This window comes from Lactuca virosa, chromosome 6 (assembly GCF_052849685.1).
Source record: "Lactuca virosa cultivar CGN04683 chromosome 6, Lactuca_virosa_CGN04683_v6, whole genome shotgun sequence".
Classification (NCBI taxonomy): Eukaryota; Viridiplantae; Streptophyta; class Magnoliopsida; order Asterales; family Asteraceae; genus Lactuca; species Lactuca virosa.
The window spans coordinates 153,704,430-153,725,074 of NC_136431.1; the positions used below are offsets into that span (position 1 = coordinate 153,704,430).

At 39.1% G+C, this 20,645-nt stretch overlaps 1 long non-coding RNA gene across 1 annotated transcript; it reads left to right on the plus strand.

Moving 5' to 3' along the window:
- The first annotated feature begins 468 nt into the window (after positions 1–468).
- Positions 469–1,834, plus strand: LOC145119573 (uncharacterized). The gene is made up of 2 exons (XR_013713896.1): positions 469–627; positions 1,686–1,834. It is a non-coding gene; the product is annotated as an uncharacterized LOC145119573 (long non-coding RNA).
- Positions 1,835–20,645: the final 18,811 nt, after the last annotated feature.

The window sequence follows — 20,645 nt, forward strand, 5'->3', positions numbered from 1 at the left end:
TTTATAACAAATCAAAAATTAATCAGATGGTTCCTCTATTCAACCTCAACTCAAAGATTTTTTGCCGTGTTTTTCATAGTGGGGTAATGGTATGTAACATTGTAACCCTTATTTACTTTTGGATTGGTTGACACTTAATTTTGGTTACTTTTTAATTGTATAAAAAGATAAATTAAATTATGTTTTAGGTATTTGGTGTGTTTGGTTGTTAAAACGTTAAAGATATATAATGAATATATTTTTGTTTTCTGAAAGTTCATTAAACTTTGTAGTACTGCCCGATATAGTCAGATCACTCTTATGGCTTTTTGATATTCTACTTTATTAAATTTGTAAGTTGATTACATAGGTCAAGTAACTCCTACTCAGGAGTATGTAGCTATAGATCTCCATGGACAAAGTTGCTATTTAAGCATAAAAGCACCTATACCAAGATGTTAGTTTGCTTACTTTAGAAGTCATTTTTTTTCTTCTGTTGCTTTCCTTGCTTAAATTATACCCATATTTTCTATATTTTCCTAAAATTATGTTCACTTTGTCAACCACCGCCATATAACTGTCGCTCTACTACAGAAACGAAAATGCACACCCATACTTCATGAGTTTGTCTTCGGGATCTGTTCACAGGTTCGTCTTTTATATCCCTCTAACCTACTGCTTTGCATTTTTATATGAATTTTGTTACTTCTTCTTCTTCCTTTTATCAAAATTTTGCACCATTCTTTGTTTTAAAATGATATGGTTTTCAATGTGTTTAATTTGTTTATTCATGGCTACCTTAATGTTGAGTTTGTGTTTTTTCTGAACACAACTATGATATGTGTTCCATACATTAACATGTATTCAGTTAAAAGGTAAAAAAAACATAAGCCGTTGATATGGACTCAATAGCTTAAGAACCTCAAAGTAAATGTCAAAAGTATAAATGAGAAGAAAAGCAAGTAAAAAGAAATGGTATTTTCCCGCTTTTGTCATATCCCTAACATGATAAGTATCTTGAAGATATATTACACTCGGCTTTTGTTGCTTCTATCCTTGTAACATGAACAACTAACTAAGGATACTTTTCTAACATGATAAGCATCATTCCATATATTTAAATATAAATATGCAATATATTATTTTTCAAAAGTTCAGCTTAAAACGGTTTGTCAAGAAAACTTGAATCCAGCAATAGCCACTAATACTAATCAAAATCGATTCTTTCTTTCTTTTTTTCATTTATGTGTTTATTTTCAATGAATAAGTAATTACCTCCGGGCACTTTGCTGCTAGATTTCATCCATTAATGTTACTCCTTAATAATTTTTAATCAAGAAATATAACTCAAAGTAAGATGCTATATAATCTAATGTTTTATACACAAAAGTGATTGCAAATATACGATTAATGACTTTATTTTTGTTGTCATCGTATTACACGGGTGGTATATGTTTAGCATCCTACTTTCATTGGTTCGTTATGAATTGTATTTTTAACCAAAAAATAAGTAGGAAGCTTTCATTTTATCCGGATCAAGTTCTGATTCTTGTAAAAAGCATATCAACATTTGGATTTCGGCATGTTACAGTTTTTAACCTTAGGTTATAAAATTTTAAAGTAATCGCAATATGTTCCAACTTAACCTTCAATTATCAAATTTTAAACTAATCCAATTATGTTGCACTTTTAATTCATTTATGCAGGTTTTTGAGGCATCTCATGTTCAACAACAAGAGGATGGAAATGTGGTTTGATTGATTGTTTTATAGGAAGAGACAAAATGATTTTTTAGACCCGCTGAATTAAATGGAGAATTCATCGCCTCATTGAATAAATAAGGTTTAATTTGTTAGTCGTTTCGATTTCGAATTATGAATAGTAATTTTATTTTTCAAACGTAGTTTCCATGGGTTTAAACCCAATATATATATATATATATATATATATATATATATATATATATATATATATATATATATATATATATAACTTTTTAACTTTTTAAAACTCCCATTTAATACCGCATAATTTGATAAATACTTTTATAAAAAAAAACATAATTTATTTTAAATAAGAAAATCCCAAATACCCCAAGCCCATATTTAGGATTGAAGAGAAACTAAACCCAATGCAAAAACGTTTGGTCCTACCGTTTCACATATATCTAATTTAATTAAATCAATGATAAAATTGACCCCGGCATCGGCGACGTCCGCAACGTCGGCTCCTTCCCTTGGTGGATAAATCCAATTGTTAATACTTTTGTTCTAAAGCCATCAGAAAAATATCATGGGGATTCTGTAATATTGCTTGCAGAAGTGGCAATGGAAGCCAGTTTTCCCAGTGGTGTTTTAAATATTGTTCATGGCACTAATGACATTGTGAATGCTTTTTATGATGATAAAGAAAGTAAGGCTATATCATTCAATGGATCAAACACTGCCGACATGTATATATACTCAAGAGAATCAACCAAAGGGAATCAAGAGAATCAACCAAAGGGAATCGTATTAACTAAAAATAATGGTATTGTGATGCCTGATGTAGACATTGATGCTATTTAAAGCCTTGGTTGATCTTTTTTTTTTTTTGGAACCGACAAATATATATTAATAGAAATAAACTCCACTAGCAAGGTGCTAGAGAAGGAAAGGAGACATTACAAAACTTACAAGTCAAAAATAGTAGAAAAGATAAATGTATCAAAAAGAGTAAGAGAAGACCAAATGCTAGACCGAAATATTTAGCCTCCAGTTCAAATATTCGCCGGTTTTCTTCCCCTCACCAGAATGGATATATGCTCCAATCCGTCCATTTAATAGGGTAGTTGAAACTCCTGTGTTTAAGCCACATAAACACCATGGACTGTATATTATCCACCACCATAGTAGGCGAGATCCTGATTTTTTTAAAGACTCTTTCACATCTTGCTTTCCATAACCACCAGAGCGTACCATAACATATACAGGTCATTATCCTCCGTTTCCTTGCACATTGATCCCATGATCTTGCAAAATTAATATATCTCCAACAGAATCCCCATGAGGGAATTTAACATGACACCATTTTGAGATCCATTCCCAAACTACCCTTGCATAAGGGCAAGTGATAAAAACGTGTTGTGCTGTTTCATCCGTATCTAGGCAAAGCCCATAATGGATCTCGACTATCTGCACCTCTCTTTTTACTAAACCAGTTGTAGTTGGAATTTTTTCCATATTTTCCCTCCAAACAAAGCATGCTACCTTGATGGGAATTTCAGGGATCCACTCAATACTTTCAACGCTGCCCAGATTTGATGGCTTGTCTATATTTTGTCGCATACAATCAACATGAAAGTTGCCGTCAAGGGAGATTATACATATCCACTTGTCCGGATTGTTGTTTATTCTGGTATCACCAACCCACGATGTGATCAGTGATAGTTCTCTAACTTGATCTTCACTAATGGGAATTGATTTCCAATCCCAATTTAACCCACTATTTCCAATCCTGTCAGCAACCAAACACCTCTTTTTCTTTTCTAGGGAGTATAACGTTGGGAGTGTTGTTTTGAAGCTTCCTTTTCCACTCCCGTCTTCCAGCCAAAAAAATGTGCTTTTTCCATCGTTGACCTGCTTTCTCATCACATTACCCATCGATTTTCCCAGTCTCTCCGATTCTCCCTTGATGCTTTCTATGTTCTTCCATACCCCACAGATTGATTTTTTGGCTATACAATAAGCATGCTTGTATTTTAAGTTGTGTATTCCTTGTATGATTCGACTCCACATACAATTGGGCTTGCTTCTGTATCTCCACCACCATTTTGTAATCAACGAAATGTTAAAAGAACGCAAGGATCCAATTCCAAGTCCATTCGCTGATTTTGGAGAAACAATTTTATTCCAAGACACCCAGTTGATCTTTTTCTGATTATTTGTCCCCCCCCCCCCTAGAAATTGCCTCCTTATTCTTTCAAGGATGTTTATAGCGCCGATCGGTGCTACAAAGATCGAAAAAAAAAAATAAGTGGGAAGGTTCCCTAACATTGATTTAATCAGTGTAAGCCTTCCACCGAATGACAGTGTTTTTGCCTTCCAGGAGCTGAGTTTAGCTTGAAACCTGTCGATTACTGGTTGCCAGTTCCTTATGAGATTCATGTTGGCTCCCACGGGTACTCCAAGATAGTTAAATGGAAGGGAAGAAGGCTCACATCCGAGTGGGAGGGCCCACCTGGCTGTTTCTTGCAGTGTTGCTCCAATTCCAAATACTCTTGATTTGCTAAAGTTCACCTTTAGGCCCGACGTTATGTGGAAGCATCTGAGTATTCGCGCCAAATTTTTGATGTTGCTTTTGGTCCATTCCCCGACAAATAATGCGTCATCTGCATAGAATAAGTGAGATACCAGGACGTTAGTATTTGGAATCTTAATCCCTTGGAAGATCCCTTCTTCACATGTCGTCTTCATGGCCACATTTAATCCTTCCATTGCCATGATGAAGAGGAGGGGGGGTTAAGGGGTCCCCTTGTCTAACACCTTTCTCCATTACAAACTCTTCTGTTGGGGAGCCATTGATCAAAACTGAAGCCTTGGCCGAGGTGAGACATCCGTGAATCCATCTCCTCCATTTGTCACCATATCCCATTTGCCTCATCACAGAATCCAAATATTCCCAGTTAACGAAATCGAATGCTTTATCGAAGTCTACTTTAAAGAGTAGAATTTTCTTTTTTATCTTTTTGGCCCAAGAACAGATTTCATTGACAATCAGTGGACCGTCAAGAATATTGCGACCTTCAACAAATGCAGTTTGGAGCTCATCTATGTTGTAGCCCACAACTCCTTTTAATCGTATAGCTAGGATTTTAGCTATGATCTTATACATGCATCCGATTAAGCTAATTGGCCAAAAGTCATTCAAGGCAAGGGGGTCTTGGACTTTGGGTACCATGGTTATGAATGACGAGTTACATCCGTTGGCGATTTTCCCCCATCTTTCAAAATGCTTTACATAACTATAAACATCATTTTTAAGTATTTCCCATTGGTGTTTGATGAATTGGAATGTAAAACCATCCGGGCCCGGGGCTTTATCACTCCCACATGCCCATAACGCCGTTTTAATCTCTTCCATGGTGAATGGTGCTTCTAGATTTAGGCTAGTAGCGTCCGAAAGGACCCGGAACTTGTTGCTGATAAGTTTGGGACGCGATGGCCATTTTTCCTGGAGCTTATTTTAAAAAAACAAAATACTTCTTTTTTAATAGCCCCAACCTCCGTATTCCAGATCCCATTTATCATGAGACCGCTAATATTATTTTTTCTATTCCTGTTGTGCACGATGGACGGAGGTCCGACGAAAAAAGAAACCCTCGTTTTCCAAGGGATACGAAGTAACGACATTCTTTCTATCTAATGTTACCAGGGATACCAGACCAGAAGAGATTAAGAGCACATTTGGGAGGTATGGATTTGTAACAGACGTGTTCTTTCCAGGGAAGAAAGGGAGAAATGGTCAATACTTTCTCTTTGTAAGATTCAAATGTGTGGAGAACATATATGAGATGGAGAAAAAGCTTAACGGTATCAACCACAAAGGTAGGGTACTGTCAGTCAATCTAGAAAAGTACATGCGAAAACAACTACCACCACCAAGGATGGCTCAGAGGAACACGAAGAGAATAGTACAGATGCTGTTGGGGCAGGATCAGGATCCGATTTCTTTACTCCCCCTCAAGTGGAGCATGAAGATTTTGAATGCCAAACTTTATGATTAAGTCTTGAAGCTGATGTGTTCCTAATGCTTTGGTTAAAAGGTTAGCCAATTGAGTTTTAGAGTCCATTCGTTTAGTCACAACCTCTTGTGATTCCACCCTCTCCCGGACAAAATAACAATCCATTTAAATGTTCTTAGTTCGTTCATGAAAATACCATGTTATTTGCAATATAACATGCAACTTGAGTATAAAAAAAAGGAGTGGGTCCTGAAGAAGCTGCATCCAAATCCTTTAAAATCCATCGTAGCCAAAAATTTCACTAACTGTAGTGGCCATGACACGATACTCAGGTTCAGTGGAAGAACGAGAGACTACTGACTTTTTCTTAGTTTTCCATGATATAGGGGCGCCTCCCAATAGAAGTAAATACCGAGTTCTAGACCGTCTAGTGTACGAACTTCCAAGCCAATTAGCATCACAAAAAGCAACAAGATTTAAGCCTTGTGCTTTGGGAAAGATGTAACATTCGATTCCAGGTATTTTCCTATTTGGTCCTTGAAGTGTAAAATATTTTGTGAAAATGGTCCCCTCGTACGCTGGGCGTACATTTGGGTATGCTTAGCGTACATGTGCTCCATGGATCGGGTAGCTTAGCCACGTACGCTGGGCGTATGCGGTGTACGCAAGGCGTACGCAACCAAAGACTAAACCCTAATTTTTAGGGCATGAGCCCTATTAAGCATCATTATGTACTTTGGACACTCACCCTCATCAGCCTCCACTGTTATTCATGTCCCATTAAACACTAACTTATCCTTTTGAGTGTTATTGAGCTTGGAAGTGACTTTTGTGGCATTTTTGGTGTGTTTTCAAAAAGGAGAACTTGGAGACCAAGCATTTGTTGAGGTTGAGCTTTTAGATCCAGAGTCTTCATCAACTTAGGAAGCTTTTGAAGGTAAAAAGTTCTTACCTTGATGATTCATTTTGGTTGTTAGAGTTTAGGGCTTGTTTGTGAGTTCATTTTGGTCCCATAGGTTCTTTTATGAGTTTGGGCATCTCCAGAAAGTTAGAAGTGATAGATCTCAATCCCTTTGATGTTTTAGATGCATAAAAATGTCATCTTGGTGGTTGATATGAGTCCATGCATGAATTTAAGTTCTTAATGTGAACCTTGTTGGACAAAAATGGATGTTGGGTTCCATTAAGATATTTGAAGGCATAAATTTTCCAACTTTATGTCATAGAACCCCATAATGGTCGAGATCTGAAAGTTGGATCGACTAGCTGTAAGGATTATGTATCGTCCCCAAAATTACGACCCAAAAATTTCATTTTTAGTTTACCAAAACATGACAAGAACTACAATGTTTTCAAAACCATTTTTAGAGTAAATCCCAAGATCTCAAATGCGGAAATCATAGTGTGATGCAATGCGATCAAGCCGACCCTTTCTCCTTCGAGATGGAGGTACCTGAAACACAAAATGAAATGGTAAGCATAAATATTAGTGAGTTTCCCCCACCATACCACATACAAAAGAACATAATGCTACGCTTATCTGGGTGCGCAACCTACCCCTTTGGTCTACTTTCACTGAATGGTGTCGAGCATATCTGGGTGCTCGACCTGCCCCTTCGGTCCTTACTGACCAGATCGTGCTGGGCATTTCTAGGTGCCCGACCTACCCCTTCGGCCCATTGGCCGGATACCGGGTCTATTTCACCCCTACCACTACCATATAAAATCATGCATAATACATCAAACATCAACAATACATGAAACCTTAACAATTATCACAAAGACAATCGTTAAACAGTATCAATACTAGTAAGCCAGCCTTGGTGCCTTCGACCTACATATTCTAAGAGGGGAGACTCACCTCAACCGTGTATGTCGAAATTGTACTCCTTCGATGGCTCGGACCTTCTCTCCCTAGAGTACAACAAATTCCTAATCAGATACTGAGTCCAATTGTGACTCCCTTAAACCACTAATTCATGTCCTAAGGAAAGGTATCCTAGCCCTTGCTCTAATGGGCCTCTTCTTCCCAAGGCCCATCGCATAAACAAATTAAGGCCCAAGTCCACTCATTTAAGCTTTAAGGCTCAATAAGGCCCCACAAGGCCCAATACCATAAATCCTAGGTCCAGTCCTCGAGGCCTTACTCCACAGTGGGTCATGAAGCCCAACTACTCCAGGCCCAACATCCCAAGGCCTAAAAACACATTTAACCACTCTGCATGCATACGTGCGGCATACCTGGCACGTACGCTCGGCGGACGCTGGCCTTGACCATTACGGGGAGGTTGACCCAGTACACACAACGTACTGGCTAGCCACCTAAGAGACTTCTTTGTGACTTAATCCATTAAGTCCTAACATCCAAAACACAGATCCGGGCCTTCTAAGATGTCCTAAACCATAAAGTTACAAAGTTTTTGTCTATGCATGCATGCATGCATGGGGGTTAAGACATGATTTAAGTCCTTAAACACACTTTATGGCCATCTAACACTTGCATGGTTGTGGCTTAACCATCAAGGTCTGATTTTTATGGTTCTATATGCTTCCAAGAGCTCAAAAGGACAACTCTTATGGACTAGAACTCTCAGAACACAAGATATCTCAACTATGGAGCCAAAATGTCATACAAACCACCCCAAAACTAAATATAAACATGCAATGGTCATGGTTAAATCTTGATACCTCAAATGTGTTAGAAAGGGTGCCAAACTTCTGGATCTACAAGCTCTCTTCACATTCTTGCTCCTTCTTCTAACTTCATCTTCTTGATAACCACCAAAAATCACCCAAAAGTGCACCAAATTAGGCCACAAAGCGTGCAAGAGGCTTGGGGTTCAATTTCTGCTCTTTAGGGACAATGAAGGATGAAGGTTGGGGAGATCATAAGGTCTTTATATAGGGTGAAAACCCTAAAATTTAGGGTTTGCAACTGGACAGGTTACGCCCGGCGTACGCTAGGGTATGCCCAGCGTACGCAAGGTTTCCCCCGCTTCGCGCCTCAACCATGTACGCCGTGCGTACAATATGTATGCCCAAAGTACGACTTGTCTCCACAATAAAGAATAAAATACTTAGATAAATCAAAGGGCAAATATGTGGCGACTCGGGCATTACAAATCTCCCCCAGTTGAATTAGACTTCGTCCTCGAAGTCAGCCGATGCTTTTGGGAATAGATTTGGGTAATGCTCCCTCATCTCGTCCTCTGGCTCCCACATCCATTCTGAGCTCTTATGGTGCTTCCACTGTACCCTCAGCAACTCTACTCTCTTGTTCCTTAGAGCCTTCGTCTTCCTATCAAGAATGGCTACTGGCGTCTCGATGTAGTTCAGACGGTCATCCACCTGAATGTCCTCCAAGGAACCACCGCGGAATCATCGGCTACACATTTCCGTAACTGCGAAACAAGAAAAGGGTTGTGGATCTGCCTAAGGTCCTCAGGAAGATCTAGTCGATACGTCACCTGGCCCACCCGGGTTACCACCCTGAAGGGTCCGATATACCTAGGGCCCAGCTTGCCCTTTTTTCTGAAGTGGATGACACCTTTACAAGGTGACACCTTTAGAAGGACCATATCCCCAACCTGAAACTCCAAGTCCAATCAGCATCTGTCGGCGTAGCTCTTCTGCCGACTCTGAGCCGTCTGGAGTCTACTTCTGACCTGCTGGATCATCTTCGTCGCCTTGAGTACGACTTTGGTACTCCCCATGACCCTCTGTCCAACCTCACCCTAACATATCGGGGTCCTGCACTTCCTCCCATACAACATCTCAAAGGGAGGCCGGTCGATACCGGCGTGGTAGCTATTGTTGGAAGAAAACTCTGCCAATGGAAGGTAGGTATCCCTGTTGGGTTTTGAGTAGTATAACACTCCTATGGTGCACATACAACCCTAATAGCTTTGGATCTAAGTTTTCTTTAGTTATACATGCAACAAAAATTTCCAAAGCTAGAAACCTACAACTACCATACAATTTGACATATGAATCATAAAAGTAAGTTAGAAGATTACCTCTTTGTTGTAGCTTGTAGGAATTGGTCTTTCAAGAGCCTAGCACCTCAAGTGTGATGCCTCAAATGTCTTATAGCAAACCAAGAGCAAGAGGAGGACTTTGAGAGAGAGGTTGGGAGACACAAAATCGTTTTTTGGCTTCTAAGAACACTTAGTGCACAATTTTGGCTTTTGAGGAATACATATATAGTGTAGAATTCCAAGAGTCATAAGCAAACCCTAATTCTTACACTTAGGCTTATGATCCATAATTCATATGGACTAATATTTCATGGACTTTCACATAAGCTTAGTTCATCATGGATAAATAGCCCAAACCATATGTATCACTGATTTACACAATCAGTCCCCGTTAATTTAATTAGTCTCTTTTGATCACTAAATTAATTCCAAATTAATTTTTGATCAATACTAATTAAATAATATGATTTCTCAATTAATATATTATACTTATAATATATTAATAAATCACAAATAACCTCTTTCTCAAATATCCATCCTATCAAATTGTTCCAGAGTGTTACAACCCAAATGGACCATGCTGTATCGGTTCAAGTACATACTAATTATAGTTATGGCCTTAGACACATAATCCAACAGTCTCCCACTTGGATAAGTCTAATAACTATAATTGCAAGTACGACTTCAAAACCCGATTGACAATCGTAGCTCTCAAAAGACCGTTGTCAAATTCTGATCTCATTAGTAAAGCGTCCATAAGATAAGGGATCATATATTCCTCCATTCTAGATATCGTATGAACTGAGACATGGATTATAATCATTCTCTCTGTTAATGTGTTGTTTCCCGATTTCTGATTTATGACGACCAACTAATTGAACAAATCAAATCAGTCCAGGCTTGGCCAAGCGCTTAGGGTTGTCATCACTAAATCATCGAGGGGCCTACATATATCACTTTTATCCCACATTGGGTAAAAGGAACGGATAAACTTCAACTCAAATGATTGCTATAGTTACTCATCAAATCATACACAAATAAAGTATAAGTATCCTCTCCCTTAATTATAGCAAAAAAAACTTTTCAAACTCTGCAACTTTGCGAATTGAAACTTTTGTTTTCTATAATTAACATTGCTAACTTGCAACACTTACCATAATGATTATGCTCCCACTAGCATAATAATTATTATCTTTCTAGCATAACACTTATGCTCCCACTAGCTTTGACATGTACCCAGAAATAAGCTGGACTTCTAGAAATCAATACCTGTTGACTTTCTTACCAAAGTTCAGATTTCTGATACAAGACGCTTCGATAAAACTTTATCTAGGCTTCTCAAACTCATACACCTTTCCTTAGATAGCTCACATGTGCGTCTAAACAATTTCAGAAGTTACAGTAATAAGTTCCGAATGTTTGGACTATTTTCCATTTCTCACAATTCGAAGTATGAAGAGGGATTCCGTAATCATAATCGAATTTGAGAATGCAAATATCACAAATGCTATCTCCTTAAAATATACTTAGTGAAAATGTTTCCTCATAATCATTTTCATGAAGCAGAGAGAAACCTTTGTCACTTAGATTAATGGTGTATGTGTTCCTATCCATGTGAATTTGTCATAACCATAATCACAAGACAATGTTAGTGACAAATCCAAACTCATATGGACTGAACTTGTTCAATCTTAATTTCTTGCCACCTGGAAGCTCAAGGGCCTACCATTGCTTCCAAGTTGTTATGCAAACAATTGAGAACTCATAGAGCTCACATGCATAGCCAACTTTAACTGGAATGGGCACAGAAACAAGAATATGTCAACACGATAGGTTATAAACCTTAAGTCGTGTGCTAGCGATAAACAATAGGTTTTATTCTTGATTAGTTCTTGAAACTTTTCAAGATCTTTAAGACTCCCACTGACCTCTTGACATATAAGATTTTCTTGTCAAGAAACATTCCTTGACAAACAAATATTCATGAGTTAGTGTGGATTCTTATCAAGAATGACACTTCATATAATAGGTCTTAGTTGGTCTTTGTCTTATCCAAGACATCACAACTACCAATTACAAATGTGTTATAAACCTACTTAAGATATGTCACTCAAGTTACAATGTTGGAGAATGACTCCAAGACTCGATTTTGGAACGAAGTATGACTCTCCTTGATTGATTTAACCATTTCAACAATTCCCGATATGTCTTCTTATCCATGCAAATGTACTAAGGTGTCCTTAGAGGATCAATTGTGATATGGTTTTCATAATCATTAAGATGATCATAAATCACGATACTAAAGTATTCTCATTTCCTTTCAGATTGGAGAAACTTTTAATCTTTCTGTCTATTTGATTCCTTTTATTCGTTCTGCTATACATTGAAACTTTTTCAATGATTCAGAATCACACTTAATCTTGTAAGCATAATCATATTTACCAAAATATTAGTAAATAATAACGAATAGTCTTATTGTTATTTATGATGGACCTGACCAGTGCACAACTATGTGCACCCGATCCCCTAGTCCTTCACTTGACTCACATATACATGTGAACAAGGAATTAGTCCTAATTCCCCAAAGATGAAGGTTCTCATCCATCATACGATGCAAATTGCATGATTCCAAGTTTCTATCCAATTGAACCTCGGGTGATGAGAATCTTTCCTTATTTGGTAAAATTTGACACTACCACAAACGAAAGAATCAAATCCATTTTCCAATATTGCTAACAATAGAAATATACAAACATCAGTTTTCACAAATGCCATTGCAAGGATATATAAAATAAGATAAAATCAAAATTTTATTTATTTATAAAATGTGGAAAAACTTTTCCTTAGAATGCAATTACAAATGAAAAGTATGTCCTAAAATATTTCTAAGCAATCTATCATAACTCTTAAGCACCAACTCAAAAATATGATCATCGAACAATGCGATCGAAATCCATCTCTTTGCGATTAGACTCATCATACTCTTCCTTTAAGCTTCCTTTGATTCTACAAAACATCAAAATGCAATCTTGTCGCATCATGTATTAAGAATCTACAAACATGAACTTAATAGAGTTAGATAATGGACTTACCTGAAGCAGAGTCAAACATTTTGACTTTACCATCCTTGTGGTCCTTCAGGTAGCTACGACAGCTTCGCAACCAATGCCCCTTCTCTTGGCAATAGAAGCAAACGGACTCTTTCGGAATGGTACATGGGACAATCTCAGACTTAGCCTTTCCCTTTCCCTTGGAAAGAGAAATCTTTTCTGGACTTCCAGTGTTTCCATTGTCATTGTCCATGGAAGTTTGGGAAGTGGATCTTCCAATCAAATTTGCTTTACCAGTGCGCCAAATCATTGCTGATTTAGAATCAATTAGCAAATAGGTAAGATCGATAAGGGACATGTCGTGGTCTGTCATATAGTAATCTTTAATGAACTCACTATATGACTTAGGATGTGATTGAAGAACCAAGTCAACAACCAACTTCCTTGAAACAACGACACCTAACATTCCCAGCCTGTCAATGTGTGACTTCATCTCCAATACATGTGCACATACAGACCTTCCATCTTAGTGTTTGCTTGCCAGTAGGGTTTGAGTGACCTTGAACTTTCCATGTCTTTGAACATGTGGGTTAGGGAGAATTATTGGAGGAGGTAGAGGAAGTGAAGTTCCACTACAGCACGAAGAAGGGATTAATCTTCCACCTCGATCGTCTTGTGGAATATCATCTTTATAGGGAAATTTATATTCAAAAGATTCGGGAAGACCATAGTTGTCAGAACTAGACATCTATAAGGAGAAATTCAAGTTAGCTGATTTAAGTCCTTAATATAACACCCAAATGAAATATTAAGGGTAGGAGTCAATACAATAATTTACAATTCCGAAGAGGGATGCCGTAATCCAATTGTAAAATATTTGAAGGTAGGTAAATGATGATTTACCAATTTCCACCATGAAAAACGAAAATGAATTTTAGGTTTTAAATGAATTGAAATTCCTAGATTCTTTGAGATTCATTAAACTTTTCAATGACATGTTTAATCTCGATTATGCCCTTCAAGTTTGTGGCTGGGATGCCGATGATCACAAACAAGGTGTGAATAACTATGCAAATTAGCTAGGTACACTTAATGTTACAAATCACCTAATCAATGTGCCGGTTAACCACACACGCTCAACTGATCCATGATTAACATCAAGCTACCCTTTGCCACACATTGTTAGTCCCATAATTAGTGTGCCGCTTAACCATACACGCTCCACTAACGACTTAACAAGGTGCAAAGTGCAATTTCATGGAATACCACAAAATTCATATTTTTCCTAAGTAACTAAGATTGGGAATTTATAAGTGTTTAATTACTTAGTATTTTCATTATACTTTTAATGGAAGTTTGTGTCATATCCTACCCGTTCGGCTAACGAACCTCAACCAATCAAGGAAGCGGTGGGTGAGAGTGGACAACCATTAAACCACCATTTTATAGGCAGTAACCTTATACCCCCTTATAGTCCGGCTTCATGAATGAGGCCTACTAACGGTAAGACTGAACTTTTACTTATACATATATAATATATTAAACTTTTAATTTTATATAATATAAGGGTGTATTTTAAACTTTTAAAATACTTGATGGTTCAATCTATTAATAAATTATACTCTTAATTTAATTAAACTTAAACCATATGATTATGGATTTAATAATACTCTTTTAATTAAACATTTAATTAACTATTAATAAAGTCCATAAGAATTAATTGAATTATTCAAAAACATCAAGATGCTAAATCAAATTAAAACTATTTAATTAATTTTAAGTTATGAACCCATGAGTTACATTTTGAAAACTTTTCAAATTACTAGGGTTTCTATGAATTTAATGCTTCTTAATTGATACTTTTTAACTTTTAAAACTTGAGGGAAAGTTTTATAATTCTTGAAAAACTTTTAAACTTCATAACTTAAGGAGTTAATTTGTTTTATTAAGATGAGACATTTCAAGTTCCATAACTTATGGAACTCTTCAAAAACATTAAGACCGATTTAACTAATATTTATTGTAACTCCTTAGAAAAACTTTTGAGTTCCAAATTTGATGACAAAATTTGTAACTCCTTAATTTTTTTTTGAGTTCCAAATTTGATGACAAAATTTGTAACTCCTTAAAACATTTAGATCAAATTATAAACTTATAAAATAACCATTTTTATCTTTTACCAATTTAATCATAATACAATTCTTGTAGTAAGATAATTTCAAATAAAAAATTACAAATAATTAGCTTTATCATATAAACTAGTAATTATCTTAAAATTTGACAATTTATCTTTTAATTGGATGAGAATAATCACTACCATAACAGAAAAACATATTTTATGATACGAAACAGTTTGTGGTAATGATTCTAATCCACTTGAGGCCAAAAAACCCGAAAAACTGCCAACAGATGATCCAACTCGTCGAGTTGGATAATGGACTCGACGAGTTCATCATTTATGAGCATGGACTCGACGAGTTCATCATATATGAGCATGGACTCGACGAGTTCATGTATGGACTCGTCGAGTCCTCTTGTCAGAGTGCAGTTTTTCGACTTTTCCAACTTTGAACAATTAGCTATGCATCTATATAACAGAAAACTACTCATGTCTCTGATACCACTGTTGGGTTTTGAGTACTATAACACTCCTATTGTGCACATACAACCCTAATAGCTTTGGATCTAAATTTTCTCTAGTTATACATGCAACACAAATTTCCAAATCTAGAAACCTACAACTAGCATACAATTTGACATATGAATCATAAAACTAAGCTAGAAGATTACCTCTTTGTTGTAGCTTGTAGGAATTGGTCTTTCAAGAGCCTAGCACCTCAAGTGTGATGCCTCAAATGTCTTATAACAAACCATGAACAAGAGGAGGACTTTGAGAGAGAGGTTGGGAGACACAAAATGGCTTTTTGGCTTCTAAGAACACTTAGTGCATGATTTTGGTTTTTGAGGAATACATATATAGTGCAGAATTCCAAGAGTCATAAGCAAAACCTAATTCTTACACTTAGGCTTATGATCCATAATTCATATGGACTAATATTTCATGGACTTTCACATAAGCGTAGTCTATCATGGATCAATAGCCCAAACCATATGTATCACTGATTTACACAATCAGTCCCCGTTAATTTAATTAGTCTCTTTTGATCACTAAATTAATTCCAAATTAATTCTTGATCAATACTAATTAAATAATATGATTTCTCAATTAATATATTATACTTATAATATATTAATAAATCACAAATAACCTCTTTCTCAAATATCCATCCTATCAAATTGTTCCAGAGTGTTACAACCCAAATGGACCATGCTGTATCGGGTCAAGTACATACCAGTTATAGTTATGGGATTAGACACATAATCCAACAATCCCAACGTCTAAAACGTATGCCCGCAGCATATCCTCCAAGGTATGGATGGTCCGCTCGCTCTGACCATCCTTCTGCGGGTGGAAGGCCATGCTGAAATGCAGACGAGTACCCAACTAGTCATGAAATTTCTTTCAGAATCTAGAAGTGGACTGCACATCCCTGTCAGAAATCACAGAAACCGGGACCCCGTGCCGAGCTACTACCTCCCTTATGTAGATGTCTGCCAACTTCTCGGCCAAAATACTCTCCTAGATCGGAATGAAATGGGCGCTCTTGGTCAATCAATCCACGATGACCCATATCGCATCAACTACGCGCAGCGTCCGAAGTAACTTTGTAATGAAGTCCATAGTGATCTCCTACCACTTCCAGACAAGAATATCCAACGACTGCATTTTCCGTGCGGTCTCTGGGGCTATGCTTTGAATTTCCTGCAAGTCAAACATCTCTTCCATGTACCAGGCTACATCCCGCTTCATGCAGGGCCACTAGTAATCAGGGCGAAGATCTCTATAAATCTTTGTCGCCCCGGGATGGATGGAAAATATGGATTTGTACACCTCCTCCATTAGGATTTGGCGCACACCGCCTGAGTGAGGAACACACACTCTACGATGGAGTGTCAATATCCCACAACTATCATAATTGAAGGAGGAAATCTAACCCACGATACGCTCACTCTTCCTGTTCTCCTCCCTCAAAGCCTCCTGCTGAGCCTCCCGAATTCGCTCCAAAAGCGGAGTCACCACTGTCATCCTTAGACATATATCTCTGATCGGAGCAGTGACTACCTTGCGGATAAGCGCATTGGCCACCACATTGGACTTCCGTGGGTGATAAAGGATCTCACAATCATAGTCCTTAACCACATCCAACCACCGACGCCGCCTCATGTTCAGATTTAGCTGATCCATCAGGTACCTCAGACTCTTATGATCCGTGTAAATGGTACAACAGACCCATAAAGGTAGTGTCGCCAAATCTTGAGGGCGAAAACCACTTCCCCCAACTCTAAATCATGCATCGGTTAATTCGCCTCGTGAGGCTTCAACTGCCTTGAGGCGTACGCAATGACATGCCCCCTCCGCATCAAGACCGCACCCAATCCTGAAATAGACGCGTCACAATAGACTACGAAATCCTCGACACCCTCGGGCAGAGTCAAAATCGGCGCCTCGCATAACCTCTGCCTCAAAGTTTCAAATGTTGCCTGCTGCTCTGGCCCCCAACGGAAAACGGCAACCTTCTTCGTCAATCAGGTCAGGGTACTGCTATCTTGGAGAGTACTGGAAAAATCTCCGATAATATCCAGCTAGCCCAAGGAAGTTCCAAATCTCAGATGGAGACTTCGGGACCTCCCATCTCATCACGACCTCCACTTTGTCCGGATCGACCAGAATACCGTCCTGGTTGACAAGGTGCCCCAGAAACTACACCTCGCGCAACCAAAACTCACACTTGGAGAACTTCGCGTACAACTTCTACCTCCTAAGGGTATCCAACACCTCTCGCAAGTGCCCCTCATGTTGCTCCTGGGTCTTAGAGTAGACCAGGATATCATCAATAAACACTATCCGTGATCGTTCTAACATCGGCTTGCACACGCGGTTCATGAGATCCATGAACGCAGCTGGGGCATTGGTGAGCCCAAAAGGCATCACCACAAACTCGTAGTGCCCATATTGATTCCGGAAGACCGTCTTCTGCACATCCTCCTCCCTAACCCTCATCTGGTGGTATTCTGAGCGCATATCAATCTTGGAAAACCAAGATGCCCCCTGAAGCCGGTCAAATAAATCATCTTTCCTCGGGAGTGGGTAACGGTTCTTCACCGTTAGCTTGTTCAACTCCCGATAATATATACACATCTGGTGCGACCCGTCCTTTTTTTTACAAACAGGATCGATGCACCCCACAGTGAGCTACTCAGTCGAATAAATCCCTTGTCTAACAGCTCCTGCAACTGTGTAGACAACTCCTGCATCTCTGGTGGGGCCAATCGAGATGGTGCCTTGGCTATGGGAGCTGCACCAGGAACCAAATCGATCTGAAACTCCACCTGCCTCTCCGGAGGCACCCCAGATAGATCCTACGGAAATACATCCGAGTACTCACGAATAACCGGAACCTCATCAACCGCCGCTCTATCCTACTCCCGTGTATCCATAACGTAAACGACAAACCTAGAGCAACCCTGGTGGAGATAACTCCTGGCCCTAGCAGCTGAACATCAAAACGGGGTCGCGCTGAGCTCTCTCCCACTGGACCACCAACTCTCCCCCACTTGGGGCCCGAACTCACAGTAGCTGGTGCTCACAATCAATCACTACCCCATTGGGGCTCAACTAATCCATCCCTACTATGAACTTGTTCCCGAGCAGAGGGATGGGAACCAAGTCGATATAGTAGCACTCATCGTACATCCTCAAAACACAACCTCGATGAACCCTCGATGCCTGAACCGACTGCTCATATGCAATCTCAACCTCTAGTGGGTAGTCTAACATGCTCGAAGGATCAGAAAACTTCTTGCTGAGCGCAAGAGATACGAAAGATCGGGTGGCCCCCGAATCAAATAACACCAAAACAGGGATGTCGTTCATGAGGAATGATCCTAGAACAAGACATATAAAATATAAGTACCGACATTAACATAAAATAAAAGTTAAGGGAAAGAAACATACCCGTCACCACATCTGGTGCAGCTCGTGCCTCCTCGGCGGTTAACTGAAAGGATCAGCTCCTCACCACTGGAGCATCCATCTTGCCCTGACGGCCGTCTGTGATCCGCAGGGTCGTTGGAGCTGGCGCCACCACTGGCGCTCCTGATGCTAGGCTCGGACAGTGGGCCTTCCTGTGGCCCTTCTGATTGCAATGAAAGCAAATCCTGTCTGATGTTTGAATAATGGGGGCAGGGGCGGTACAATCCCTGCTAAAGTTCCCGGTCTTGCCGCACTTGTAGCAACTTGAGCCCCCCGCTCTACAATCCCCCTCATGGGTTTTGCCGCATTTCCCACAGCGGCTCCGACCCTGCTGGCCCTTCGACCTCGAGTCGAATCCCTTGTGTTTCTTTACAGAAACCCCACTGTCGGCCCAGACTCCGCCTTCCTCTTCCCTATATGCTCCATGTCAATCTCCCTCTCGTGTGCCCTGGATATCATATCATCCAGTGTCGGGTAAGCCGAGTAACTAACAAACTTCTTGATCTCTGGTCTCAACATGTCGTGGTATCGATTTTTCTTCATCTTCTCATTAGCCGCGTACCGGGGGTATCAACAAAGCCATCTCCCTAAATTTGGCAGTGATCTCTGCCACAGTCTCAGTCGTCTGTCTCATGTCTAGGAACTCCGTGGCTAACTGTTGTATCTCTACAACAGGTGTAAACTCGGGCTCGGAATCGGGTCACAAAATCCGACCAGGTCATAGCCTCAATGGTTGGGCCTCCCAACGCATAATCGGCCTCCTCCCACCAGTCCCTAGCTCGGTCCCTCAAACATCCCGCGAAAACCGGACCTTCGAACCCTTAGGGCAGAAGTTGGTCATCTGAGCACACTCGATATCCACTATCCATCGTCTTGTTGGAACCTAAAAGTGAACCTCTAGCAATCACTATCCTTTGTATGTTCCGGAGTCAACCAAGTTCCGAAGTCAGTCCTTATTCCGGAGTCAACTTAAAGTCCGAAGTCTGTATGGTGTCCGCAGTGAAGATTGGTGAATGTCTGAAAATACTCCTCCGTCTGTATTAATTGTATTTGTCATTTTATTTGATGTAACATGTCATAGGACTTAGTCCCTTTTGTCAAAACTTAGATAATTAGAGTGTCAGGAGCAACTCTATTATCCGGTTCTATGTATGTGTTATTGTCCAAACGATGTAATCTGTATTCCTATTTATAGGAGAATTAATGACAAAGTACTTGACGGATTGTTCAAACAAAAATAGCAATATTCTAGTTTACTTCACCTTCCATTATCTTTCAAGTCATTCTCTCAAACATTCTTCTTGTTCTTCATTTATTGTCTTTACCTTGATCATCATCTTCACTCTTCAATAATATCTTGAACACTTTGTTGAATGCATTAACTTAGACTTGATTGGTCTTGCCAGACTTGACTGGAACATTCCTTAGTAAGCAGACATTGATCTTAAGCACAAACTCAAGGTTTGAGTTTTCAGACCTTGTCCCTGCGCATCAGATCTCTTGTACTCACAATTGGTATCAGAGGTTGAGTGGTTGTCCTTTGAATCCATAAGATCAGATTATAGTTGGTTTGAAATTACCTTGGTATTTCAACCATTTCTGTGTTCATGATAAAAGTTCTTCTATTTACCACTTTTGCTTGAAGATATCTTAACTTCAATGGCTGCTTCTAATCCTCAACAAATGTATTCAATGCAAATAGCAAATAGCGTGGGTTGCCCTACTCGTGCCCCACTGCTAGTTGTTGAAGAATATGATCATTGGAAAGTCAGAATGGAAATGTTTTTACTGTCTAAAGAGAAAGGTGAAGCTATCTGGAGATC